The sequence below is a fragment of the Hyperolius riggenbachi genome, chromosome 2 (assembly GCF_040937935.1).
Source record: "Hyperolius riggenbachi isolate aHypRig1 chromosome 2, aHypRig1.pri, whole genome shotgun sequence".
Lineage (NCBI taxonomy): Eukaryota > Metazoa > Chordata > Amphibia > Anura > Hyperoliidae > Hyperolius > Hyperolius riggenbachi.
In genome coordinates this window covers 315,298,926-315,313,246 of record NC_090647.1, presented here as the reverse complement: position 1 = coordinate 315,313,246, position 14,321 = coordinate 315,298,926, and positions in this window count along the sequence as shown.

The following is a 14,321-nucleotide window of genomic DNA, read 5'->3' as shown; positions in this document are numbered from 1 at the left end:
AAAGCACCAACACATTCCATTGCCCTGTACAAAACAAATGAAAAAAAAACAAGCTAGGGCAACACAGATAATTGGTAGTTTTATGGTACACCTCATGGAGATTGATCTGTAGCTGTGCTCTGAACACAAGATTCCACTTAAGACTCACCTTACAGATACACAAGCATGCCCCTTCCTTATTACAAAAGGCAAAGAATATGTTACACAAAGCGCTCACTTACCAGCAAAGTGATAAAGAGCTTATAGAAAAGCAGCTCTATTCATTCAAGAAGTAGAAAAAGGATGACTCATTAAGATTCTGCTATTGAAGACTGAGGCCCGTATGCAATTAACTTTTTCTCCTTGGTTTTCTCCAAAGTGATATTTTCAAAGTTGTCAATAAAATGGCTTTTAAATCACCTGCATACAAGAAAATACTTAAAATAGTTTTAATAGTACTTTTTCACACACCTCTTGATATTTTTTCAATTGCAAATTTCAGAAAAGTTATTCTAAATAGAAGATGAAAAATTGTTTACTAGCATAAAACTCAGGAGAAAAAGTGAATTGCATATGGGCCTGAATGTGGTGATGATGACTTGTATTGCATTTCCTTTCTATGGACAGTAGGATGTTTGGTGACCAAAGGCAATGCGAAAAAAAACCCTTTCATCTCTCATCATGGCCAGTAGATACTAGTGGGTTCCAGCAAATTGCAAACTTCATTCATTTCAAGGGAATGCCATTTGAGCTATATATTGCCCAAACACATTTTAGAGGCATTACAGTATTTTTCAGCAAATATCTTGATGCACTTCAAGTGGGACATGCTAGTAGCAGATAGTGTTGGGCGAACAGTGTTCGCCACTGTTCGGGTTCTGCAGAACATCACCCTGTTCGGGTGATGTTCGAGTTCGGCCGAACACCTGACGTTGCTCGGCCAAACCGTTCGGCCACATGGCCGAACTAAGAGCGCATGGCCGAACGTTCCCCGAACGTTCGGCTAGCGCTGTGATTGGCCGAACGGGTCACGTGGTTCGGGCCCGAACGCGCTCTGATTGGCCGAACGGTCACGTGGTTCGGGTAAATAAATACCCGAACCACGTCATATCTCCGCCATTTGTCTGTGGGTTTAGCTTTGGGTAGGCAGGCAGGGTAGTTCGCTCTCCAGCCACGCTAGCCAGGGTCCCCCCCAGTCATTGTGTGTCGCTGCTGGGAACAGTAGTACACCGCTCGCTCAGCCACACTATATATAGCATTGTTTACTGCCACTGTGTACCTTGCTCAGCCACGCTATATATAGCATTGTGTTTTCTGACACTTTGTGTACACGGCTTAGCCTGGCTATATAGCATTGTGTGTACTGCCACTGTGCACCTCGCTCAGCCACGCTATATATAGCATTGTGTTTTCTGACACTCTGTGTACACGGCTTAGCCTGACTATATAGCATTGTGTGTACTGCCACTGTGTACCTCGCTCAGCCACGCTATATATAGCATTGTGTTTACTGCCACTCTGTGTACACGGCTCAGCCAGACTATATAGCATTGTGTGTACTGCCACTGTGCACCTCGCTCAGCCACGCTATATATAGCATTGTGTTTTCTGACACTCTGTGTACACGGCTTAGCCTGACTATATAGCATTGTGTGTACTGCCACTGTGCACCTCGCTCAGCCACGCTATATATAGCATTGTGTTTACTGCCACTCTGTGTACACCGCTCAGCCAGACTATATACCATTGTTTACTGACACTCTGTGTGCACCGCTCAGCCAGACTATATAGCATTGTGTGTACTGCCACTGTGTACCTCGCTCAGCCACGCTATATATAGCATTGTTTACTGACACTCTGTGTACACGGCTCAGCCAGACTATATAGCATTGTGTGTACTGCCACTCTGTGTACACGGCTCAGCCAGACTATATAGCATTGTGTGTACTGCCACTCTGTGTACACCGCTCAGCCAGACTATATAGCATTGTGTGTACTGCCACTCTGTGTACACCGCTCAGCCAGACTATATAGCATTGTGTGTACTGCCACTCTGTGTACACCGCTCAGCCAGACTATATAGCATTGCGTACTCTGCCAGTCAGTGTGTATATTGCTGGGATCAGTAATACTCCACTCACCGCCAACCACTATATGAGCTCACCATGAGTTCCTCAGAGACCTCCGCTGTGAGCAGCACTCCCAACAACAGCAACAGCCAACGCCCCACGCAAGCTATAACATCCACTACAGCAGCCAGTGGTCAGCAGCAGCCCTCTCCGGAGGAGAATGTTGTGTCCATCGGTCCGTCGCCAGAACGATTAATGAGGGCTGCCATTGAGGAGATGATGGGGCCTGATGTGGAGGAGGAGGTCTGGCTCAGGCCAGCATCCCAAGTTAATGTTGAGGACGATGAGGGGTCTGTGTCTGGGGATGTTGGGGTGGCAGAGGTGGTGGGTGGGTCAGACTCAGGAGAAGAGTTGTATGATGAGGATGATGATCGGGACCATCTGTATGTGCCTCAGAGTCCGACCCCGGAAAACATGTTGTATTGTGTGTTTAGGTACTAAAATCTGCGTTCTCACTTCCCAGTACTGCCCGCAGTGCCCGGGTCCACGGATCCATATAATTTTTTGGGCAGCACTATCAAACTGTGGTACTATGAGTGAGTTGCCATGGTCCTTCTGTGCTGCCTGTCACACTCACCGTCTGTCTGCAGATGGATTGTTCAACACAGCTACGCCATCTGTCATGTAGTCCTGGACCTTGACCATCTTCTCCAGGCGATTGGTGTTGGAGGACGTGGAACTGCCCGATTGCTGTTCTGTGGGCTGCTGCATGGGTGTCAGAAAATGTTCCCACTCCAAGGACACTGCCAATACCATTCCCTTTTCGGCACTAGCAGCAGCTTGTGTTCTTTGCTGCCCTCCTGGTCCTCCTGGGTTTGCTGAAGTCAGTCTGTCGGCGTACAACTGGCTAGAGAAGGAGGAGGATGTCAATCTCCTCTCTAAAGTCTCCATCCTCAAGGGTCTGCTGGAATTGTTCCATTTTTGACCTGTCTGACACTTTCTTCAATCAGTTTTTTAACATTGTGTTTGTATAAACTGGGTATAAACCCAGTAATTGGTGTTGTCCAGATTCCAGAATAATGAATAATAATGAATAGTGAATAATGCGCAGGCCGCGTTCAATGCAGTCTAGCATGAATTGAGCCATGTGTGCCAGAGAGTCCTGCCAGACTCCTCTGTCTTCATGTCCAACGTGCACCGCTCTGTCCCTCGGCAGTGGGGGCATCCAATTCCTGCTCCAACTCCAGCTGTTCCTCGTCCTGTTCTTTGTCATAGCTGGGACCAGCGTTTCCTGAGGCAGGTTGCCTGATGTTGGTATCATCACGCTGATCGTTTTCATCTTCAGAATCCCCCACTTGCATCATGCCAGCGGTTTCCATCCTCAACATTGATTTCTTCAGTAAACACAGCAGTGGTATTGTAATGCTGACTGTAGAGTTGTCACTGCTCAGTCACGCAACGTGGATTGCTCAAAATTTTGGAGGACTTGGCAGAGATCTAACATGGTGGCCCAATCAGATCCACAGAAGCTTGGTAGCTACTAGCTGCTGGAATGCGCCTCGGCACTGCGCAAAAGCGTGCTAGCATGTGCAGCGTAGAATTCCAGCGCGTAGGCAGGGACATCACCCAGCGAGCGGTGGTGTGCTAGATTGAAGCGCTCCTGCATCTCTTGGTGAGTCCTTCAGAAGCGGTACTGGACTTTTAACAATGTTTTTTTTTTTTTTTCCTTCAACAGAAGATCTGCCACGTTGGAGTGAGGAGGACGCCGCCGACCCCGACACCAAGCTGAACCCCGGCGAACTCCAAGCAGAGGATCTTCAGGAACCCTCAAGGCTTTGAGCAAGCTGAGGAGGATCAGCAGTCCCGACGAGACCTCTCCTCATATGCGACTGAGTGCAGTGGAGCTCCCCAGAACAACCTCTCAGTTGTCACTTTGTCACTGGTCACTTTGTCACTTTGTCACTTTGTCATTTTGTCACTTTGTCAGTTGTCACTTTGTCACTGGTCACTTTGTCACTTGTCACTTTGTCATTTTGTCACTTGTCACTTTGTCACTTGTCACTTCTCACTTTGTCACTTGTCACTTTGTCATTTTGTCACTTGTCACTTTGTCATTTTGTCACTTGTCACTTTGTCACTTGTCACTTTGTCACTTTGTCACTTGTCACTTTGTCATTTTGTCACTTGTCACTTTGTCACTTGTCATTTTGTCACTTTGTCATTTTGTCACTTTGTCACTTTGTCACTGGTCACTTTGTCACTTGTCCAGATGATCTCGGTACACCTCCTGAGATTCAAATTCCTGCACACATTGCTCTGGGATTTGGGTGTGATGAATGATGCATCTAACTGGCCACCGGAGGCAATTAAGGCCTTCAAAACATTGAAAGCAGCTTTCTGTTCCGCCCCCATTTTGCGTCATGTTGAGTTGTTGACGTCATGTTCATCCTCGGCCTCGCCTTGCATTTCAGTGCGAGGTGCATTTTCCACAGAAAAAGGTTGTGAATCCGGGCACAACATTTGTGGCTGTTCCATTGACCTTTCACAGGTAGAAGATTGTGGGGGTGGGAATAGCTCCTCCGAATAGCCCATTGTGTCCTGAAAACTACTCATTGCATTGCTTTGCGCACACATTTTTTTGTCCTCATGCAAGGCCTGAGTTGCACCTGAAAGCGTGGCCTTCTCCTCCTGCGCCTCCTCCTGTTCCATCACGTCTGCTGCTGCTGGGTTAGCGTTGACGCCCGGTCCCTGTTTATTGAACCTCTTATCTTTATTACATTTATGACTGCATGGCGGTAAAAAGCATGCTATCCGCACGCTTCTTGTCCTCATGCAAGGCCTGGGTTGTTGTGTCTCAAAAAGCATGGCCTTCTCCTCCTGCGCCTGCTCCTGTTCCATCACGTGTGCTGCTGCTGCTGGGTTAGCCTTACCGGTCCCTTTTCCTGGAACCTCTTCTCTGTATTACATTTATGACTGCATGGCGACAAAAAGCATGTTACCTGTGCAAAGAAACATGACATTTTCCACATTTAAAAGACAGTTTTTCCTTTGAAACTTTACAATCAATTTTCTCAAAAACTATAAGCTCTTTTTCAAATATTTTTTTTCCTCTTGTACCCACTCCCAAGGTGCACATACCCTGCTAATTTGGGGTATGTAGCATGTAAGGAAGCTTTACAAAGCAGGAAAGTTCGGGTCCCCATTGACTTCCATTATGTTCGGAGTTCGGCGCGAACACCCGAACATCGCGGCGATGTTCGGCGAACGTTCGCGAACCCGAACATCTAGGTGTTCGCCCAACACTAGTAGCAGAGCAGGAGAAAGAGACTTTCAAAGAAGCTTTTTTGCATCACTTTAGATGTACAGATCTATATAGTGATACAAAAGAAGAGTGTACTCTAGTGACATGTAAGCATATCTAAAGTGATGCAGGAAGCTTTTTCCTCTCCGACAAGCTGTTACAGGACACAGGAACAGCTTGCTGCTGAAACCTACTCCAATGGAGAGACTATTACATACCGAACAGGGCTTGGTGAATTGAAGCAACATTTTTCGGCAAATTACTGAACTTCTACAAAATCTTTGCGAGTTTGGAAAACAAGTCTGAAATACCCAATGTTTTATTATTTTCAAGAAAAGTGGCAATATGGGTCAGCAATTTAATATCAAAAATAGTTCCACACATATATGATGCAAAAATATATATTCATCTTTATTAGACAATCCAAGTAAAACAAATGATAAAATCAATTAAAATCTCCCAATTTAAATCAAAGATAATTGATATTCCAGCTCATAACAATAATGTTCCAATAGTTTTATAATAATCATAAATACAAAAAAGGCCAAAAAAAAGGTGCCTGGTGCAAAGTGCCCAGTGCAAGGTGCCTAGCGCAAAATAAATACAGACTGTTATATTAATGCAAACTGTGCAAAAAAGAGAGAAAGATCATACATCAATATACATTTACCTAATAAAGTGACTCGTGCCTGTGTGGTTATATATAACAATACAAATACAAATAAACATAACCCTGTACAAAAATAAATAATAATCAAACATATATATGCTGCATGTAGGAGCCATGTGCATATCCAGTCCCAGAAAAAAACCCTGGACCTGTACATGCACACACCTCCCCACACAGATCCTGTGCAAAAACACCCGTTATTCTATTATTGTCTTGCCACATCAATAAAGTGCATGATATGTGAAAAGGTGGCCTTACCAAAGTGAGCTGGAAGCCGGGAGAGAAAACACGCCTAACGCGATCGCAGCTGATCTGCTACTTCAGAATGTGGTATTTTACTGAACTATTTTTTTTTTTATCAAACTGCCTGTTGTAAATGGAAACTATTGTGTTCATTGAACATCTGGTTCATTTAGACAAATATTCTAAGCTACTTAGACAGTATATGCTGATTTTCAGTACAAAATATTTAACTTTAGCCTAAGGTCACATTTTTCAAGACGTGATTATCGGGATTGGAGGGAACAATTAGAGGAATGGACAATGCATATATATATATATATATATATATATATATATATATATATATATATATATATATATATATATATATATCCAACATGAACATATCTCTATGCTTACATCATGTAGTTTTGCCTGGGGTCAGGTGTGCTTTAAAGGGAACCTGAGTTGAAAGACATAGAGTGGAATGCAAAAGTTTGGGCAACCTTGTTAATCGTCATGATTTTCCTGTATAAATTGCTTGTTGTTAGGATAAAAAATGTGAGTTAAATATATCATATATTAGACACACACAGTGATATTTGAGAAGTGAAATGAAGTTTATTGGATTTACAGAAAGTGTGCAATAATTGTTTGAATAAAATTAGACAGGTGCATACATTTGGGTACTGTTGTCATATTATTGATTCCAAAACCTTTAGAACTAATTATTGGATCTCAAATTGGCTTGGTAAGCTCAGTGACCCCTGACCTACATACACAGATGAATCCAATTATGAGAAAGAGTATTTAAGGGGGTCAATTGTAAGTTTCCCTCCTCTTTTAATTTTCTCTGAAGAGTAGCAACATGTGGGTCTCAAAACAACTCTCAAATGACCTGAAGACAAAGAGGTGCTTCACTAGCATGCACAACTTGAAAGTTGCTCCTTGTGTGTTTTTGAGAGACAAAAATCTTTGAGAAGCGCTGGGCTTGTGACAGCACTGCAACCCAAGATTTGGGGAGCTACTTCAAGACACTATAATCCACCAGAAAAAACCCTTTCAAGAAGTGTCTGCAAACGGTATCAAAATTTATTTCAAAAAATATCAGGACAGTAACATAATACATCCCCCCTTAAAAATGTTTATACATGGCCGTGTATTACACAGGTCAGCTGACACCACTTAGTCACATACACCACCTAACTAGCTACAGAAGTAGCTGGATATTTGATTGTTGGATGAAATCATCACCCTTGGACATATATGTCCCAATGTCTAGATGCTGTAGTCTCACTAGTTAGTTAGGCAGTCCTGTTGCAATGCAAGCTTGTCAACAACATTAATGGCATATAATACTAAAGCAGTCCCCAAATTCATGCTCCATATGCCAGAGTCCTGTCAGGGATCAAAGCAGAGCAAAGCATATGTCAATCCTTAGCAGAGCTGGGACAAGGTCCTCCAGCACCCAAGGCTGAGACACCAAAGTGCGCCCCTCCATCCCTCCCACCTCAACTGTCACACACGGATTGCTATTAGACTAAGAGGGCCACAGGGCCCACAACCTCCCCAATACCTTAATATCTAGTTATCTGGCTTGCAGTCGCTGCTATGTATCCCCTTTTCTTATTTCTTTCTGCTTCATACACAATTAGGAATGACAGCTGAATGAATTGTGCGCCCCCTCCTACACTGCGCCCTGAGGCTGGAGCCTCTCCAGCCTATGCCTCGGCCCGGCCCTGATCCTTAGCATATATCCTCAGCAATCCATATGTTACAGATGATAAGGGGTTTTACTTTTGATTTGCAACAAACAATCGATTGTACCCTTCATCCATATCTGTGGACTTGCTCTGTATCAATGCAAAGGAATCTGCAGGCACATGCGAAGCAGAGAGGGACCATACAACTGCCCGATTGGGCTCTCACCATCACCAGATTTTTGGACTTGTGTCTCCTCAACTGTCGCCCGTAGCCCGCTTTCCGCTTGTAGTCCGGTCACTCCTCGGTAGATATCCCGGGGTACTTGCTTGATTAATGCCGGCTGTTGTGTGGATTACATCGCGGTGCGCAGCGTGTGTGGGTCAGCTGTCTGTCACATCCGTGTCATGTGACATGTTTCACCTGGCCGTCCCAAGCTTTCTCAAATGTAGGTTGGGATTGGCCATTGCTCTCTGTATTTAAAATCACATGGGTGATATCGCGTCCAATCCATATTCACTTGAAGTCTGCCTAGCAACTATTGATGCACATCACCAGCCAATCACCGCTTCAAATCTGCTTAGCAACTAGCGATGCACATCACTAGCCAATCACAGCTTCTTCAAATTCTAGCAGAACCGATGCATTTTATATCTTGGCTTAAACTTAATTTGAAACACAAATGGTATATTGTTCTATTTAGTACTGTTACACTAATATATACTCTGCTTATAGTTAGCATTTATCATACACCATTTTTTTGCACATGCACATGTTTGCACTTTGCACGTGTCACTTTGCACTTTGCACGTGACACTTTGCACTTTGCATGTGGCATTTTGCACTTTGCACGTGTTTGCACGTGGCACTTTGCCCTTTGCACGCGTTTGCATGTTGCACTTTACACTTTGCACGTGTTTGCACGTGGCACTTTGCACGTGGCACTTTGCACTTTGCACGTGTTTGCATTTTGCATATGGCACTTTGCACGTGATTGCACGTGGCAGGCAGCAGCTGGCCTGGCACTTTGCACATGGCACGTGTTTGCACGTGGCACTTTGCACTTTGCACGTTTCTGCACTTTGCACGTGTTTGCACATGGCACTTTGCACTTTACACGTGTTTGCACTTTGCACGTGTTTGCACTTTGCACATGTTTGCACTTGGCACTTTGCACGTGGCACTTTGCACTTTGCACGTGTTTGCATTTTGCATATGGCACTTTGCACGGGATTGCACGTGGCAGGCAGCAGCTGGCCTGGTGTGTACACAGTACGCACACAGACACAAAGCAGCTGCAGCAGCACTGCAGCAGCACACACTCTAACTGTCACACTATGAGACATCAATCAAGCTAATTAACGATTTAACTATAGAGTAGTGAAAGTAGTAAAGGGGTTAATCAATGAACAGGTTTAGGTTTATAACTGTGTACAGCCCTTTGTAGGGCTCCAGCACTGGAGCATGTCTCACAGTGTGCATTCAGCAAGCCAGGACGATCTGTCTCATCATGGCAGCCCTCCTCAGTATACAGGTGGGCTGGACAGTGTTCCTTTCTGTGATTGGGTGCCAGGGCTTAGGCGGGAGGCCTCTGATTGGCTCAATGAGGTCAGGTGGTGGCGTCCAGGGTTCCCCTCTGTGATTGGTTGCTAGGGCTTCTGCTGGGAGCCCTCTGATTGGCTCCAGGATGTCATCACCTTAGTTACAGTATTTCGGATCCGGATACCAGCAGATATCCGCGGATATCCGGATTATGCGCCCAACTATTCGCAGATAGCTATCCGGATTTGGTTCCCGCTATCTGGAATCCGAATTTGGTCGGATAGGCCTAAAAAAGTTCAGATATCCGGGTTACCCGGATATCCGGAATCCGGATGAGCACCGCTGCCTAAAGATACTATGAAAGCTGTTTTGCCTTTTCCTCATTCTAAAAAAGTGTACTTCGATCAGGTAATGTGGTTGTCTGGTAGGGACATCAAAATGCACGCAGTGGCACAGAAATTATTGTTGTAAAAGAGAGTCCTGGCAACCTTTTCTACTTTGCATTTTTATGTGGTAAAATTGAATCATACTAACTAATCAGTGCCCAGCCCAGGTGCAGGACGTTCGCTTTAGCAGCAATGATCGTAGGATATGAATGTGCAGTGAAATGTTTTGACCCAGGTATATAAACTATGCGGAGAGATTCAATACAATTGGAAAAACTGAGAGTTTCAAGCAAAATGCAATAAAGACACTGCTCAGTCTGCCTTTCAGGGCCAGCCCTGCAAAACAAACTTAAACGTTTTTATTTTTTTTGTATTTGACAATTTGCTCAGAGTTAGTATAATGCCAGTAATATAAGCAGTGAAAGCCTCAGTTAATTCAAACAAGGGAAGCTGATTACGTTAATGGTATATTACCTGCTTTCTGCTTCTGCTGATCCTGGAAAACACAAGCAATTCTTGCATTATTTCAGCATTAACAGACAAATCCCATTTATGCTGTGTGCTGGAGATAATTAACAGCCTTCGCTGCCTCAGGGGTAATTCACTGTTGGCTCTGTATAAATTGAGGTTAACACACCTCGATACAAAAACTGGAGAGGTATTAAAATTCAATATTCCAGCAAAATTTGTCATTTTATGTTCTCAAGGATTCATGAATATGCAAAACCTAAAAGGAAATAAAAGTGTCTAATAACTGAAATGGATTTTAATTTTCATCTTTGGTACCTATCGAATGTATAAGCACAAACACAGAACTTAGATGGACTGGCCTTGCTAGTCTTGGCTTTCAGAGACATTTATTATGCAATGACAGTTTCAATCTGTGAAATTGGACCTCTGCCACATTTCACTGCACCTTTGTGAAGAATATATTTGTGGCACAGCTCTGAATTCCAAGCTGAAAAATCTGTATTTACATACTGAGCTCTAGTGACTGACAAACGGTAATAGGATTCAAGTTTGTGTCAGAGAATATTCCTACTTTCCTTTTATGTCTTACTTGTTGGTGTACACTGTACGGCCATGACATGTCAATTGTATATCGCATAACATATTCACAGCCTCACAGGAAGCAGCAGCATCCCTTTTATATCAGCTACTACCACGGTCCTATTTGGCAGAGACTCAATGGAGAGACAGTTCGATGACCAATCACTTTTAGGTTAATAGTGTTTTGACCAGCCAACTCACTCCTGCTTGAGAAGAAACCAATACCACACAAAAACACAAAACTCATCTCCTGCCCTCGCTCCTACTGGCCACAAGCACTGATAGCTTTTCAGCACTCTCCCCCTGGAGGGGGACACTTGCCCTGTCACCACCACATGTCCCGGCCTGGGCCCTCCTTCTCTGGTATTGACGGCTGACTGCCACTTCCCCTTTGGCCACACATGATGTGCAGGTTCTGTGGTGAGGGAGATAGCATTTCCTCTGCCCACCTTGTCCTCCTGGGCCGCTCCTCATATCCAGCACCGGATTCACCTGTTCTCCAGCTGAGGGGACAGCCACATGCAGCTGCTGCAGCCATGGGTCACCCCTCTGCACCGACTCCTACTGCAAAGGGCAGGCCAGGTCCACCAGTTCCTAGTCTGCCATGCCACCCAATGCTAGCTACCCTGCCTACAATAACAGACCCACACAATTTGTGAACATATGTTCACTTTTGCTGCAAGATGGAAGGTAACTGCTGTTACCTTTGTGTATGCCCCCTAACTTCCTGGCATCCTCCCCCTGATCAGCCAATCAGTTCCCTTCTTTTAAATAACCTGGTTTTCCCATTTAACCCATATGGGCTTGTGAAACCCCCAGATGTCATGGTCCCGCTGTGAGGAGGCACAGCACACCACTTTCTTTACATTAAGAGTGTTGTGCTAATTGCTCAATGCATATTACTTTGGTTGCGTAAATACCAATAATATGTATATGTGCTATGTGTGCACCCATATTTTAATAGCCTTTAGGGAATCAGGGCTCCAGTGTCCACATTAGGTACCCAGCATTCACATGTGGGTAAAAATGTACTCGAATTGCAGCTCATCCATTCTGCCTATAAAGAGGAATGAGGTGAGTAGCAGCTCTTGGCAATAAGAGGAACACCAATGAGTAACAGGATAAATGTGCTTAAAGCGGACCTAAACCCAGGACTTCCTCTCTGCTCTATAAGATAAGCAACAGCATAATAACCACTGCTAACAAAGCTCCTAAGAGATGCTAACGTTACAATGACCAGATTTTTCTGGGCCCATCCTGGGACAGGGGGTTGGATGGGGAATGGTGGTGCTGTGCTACATGTTACACCCTGAAAAAGGGTAATTATAAATAAGAACTCAATGAGCATGGTTCCTCTGTCTGCATCATGTCTGATGAGAATAAGGTAGCCAGACCAAGAGCCACCCCTTGGTACTTTCCACAGGTAAAACTAGTTGCTAAACATTAATAGACTCGACCAGTAGATAGCCAAATCCCGATCCTGTATTTCATTTACATAGATATTTCAAAGAACCCTAATCTTTTCCAATAGCGAATTGAGAAATGACTGCTTTACAGATTTTACTTACACTAGCTGTCATGTAATGTAACGTGTAACAGTAAGGCAGCTGGCCAGAGTTTCCTCCCAAAACAGTTAGGCAAAGTGCCCCTAAAGGTGGCCACTACTGACACAATTTGTCAAACGATTGCTTATGAATGATTTATATATGAACAAAGTAACATCCACATGAATGTCAGGATGACAGATGAAAATAGTAAAGGATTTGGTGAGTTTTGCAATGATTTCAAGGGTGTTGTGCTATCTCAGATGTTTCTTTTGCTAATACACATGAAGCAATTTCTCACACGATTCACGGGAATCAGGCGATTATTTCTGACATGTCCGATCGGCTCCCGATTGATTTTGTGGACTTTATAATTGGAAAATTGATCACTTTCAATCGGGTGCATTTTGGACATGTACATACGATGCAACTTCCCGTCTGATCTCCCGTTGATAGGGTAGGAAATTGCATCATGTGCACCTAGCATTAGGACTTGTGTACACGGACCTTTGAATTCATTTCAACTAAATGTCCCTCAGTTGGGATTACAAGCTAATTTCCCGACCTCATTGTGTGGCTAATTAACCTACCAGTATGTTTTTGGCCTGTATGAGTAAACTAGAGCACCAAAAGATAATGCAGTTTTAGAGCAGGTGCAGAGACGAGCAACAAAACTGATACGTGGGATGGAAGGTCTCACTTACCAAGAAAGGTTAGATAAACTGGGTTTATTTAGTCTAGAGAAAAGACGCCTTAGAGGGGATCTAATTAACATGTATAAATACATCAGAAGGCAATATAATAGCTTGGCGGATGAGCTTTTTGTCCCTAGGCCTTCACAAAGGACTAGAGGACATGATCTGCACATGGAGGAAAAACGTTTTAGCCATTTATTTAGGAAAGGGTTCTTTACAGTAAGAGTGATTAAGATGTGGAATGCATTGCCACAGGAAGTCGTTATGGCAAACTCTATACCTGCATTTAAAGGGGGCTTAGATGCTTTCCTTGCGTTGAAAGACATCCATGGCTACAATTACTAGGTAATGCCTAATGATGTTGATCCAGAGTGATTTTATCTGATTGCCATATGGAGTCGGGAAGGAATTTTTCCCTTTAGGAGCTAACTGGACCATGCCTTGTAAGGGTTTTTTCGCTTTCCTCTGGATCAACAGGGATAGGTGAGGGAGCAGGCTGGTGTTGTACTTTATACTGGTTGAACTCGATGGACGTATGTCTTTTTTCAAACAAAATAACTATGTAACTATGTAAAAGGAAAGCAATTCAAATTCAGGGAGATCATATATATTACATGTAGACAGAGTCCTGGACATAATTCATATCTGAAAATCTAGAGGTACAAAGCAAGTGTGGTAGCCGCTCAATCATTGAATACCATGTACCCAGTTCAGTTCTTTGCAAAAATGCAGACATATTATGGATTAGTGTAAGTAGTGATTAACATTTGCACAAAAATTCTTTATTTTAAATCAAAATAAAATGTTAGTGCAATTGCACAGAGTAGAACAGGATTCTACTGGGTAGCCCAAAATCCACTGATCATCCTAAACATTAAGGGCCTGATTCACAAAGCGGTGCAAAGTGTTTGCACGCGAGTGAAAACCCCTTTATCACGCCTAAACTCAGTTTAGGCATGATAAGAAGAAACTCGCGCGAATTTTCCGCGCAAGCGCGCAGGTGCGCGCGCAGCACCCGGCACTTCGCGCGAAGCGCCCATTAAGCCCTATGGGACTTTGCGCGCGCACGTACGCTTCGGGCGAGTTAGAGCACAAAGCGGTGATAACTTTGCTAGTGCAAAGCTTATCACGCCTAAAGTCTTTTAGGCGTGATAACTGAGTT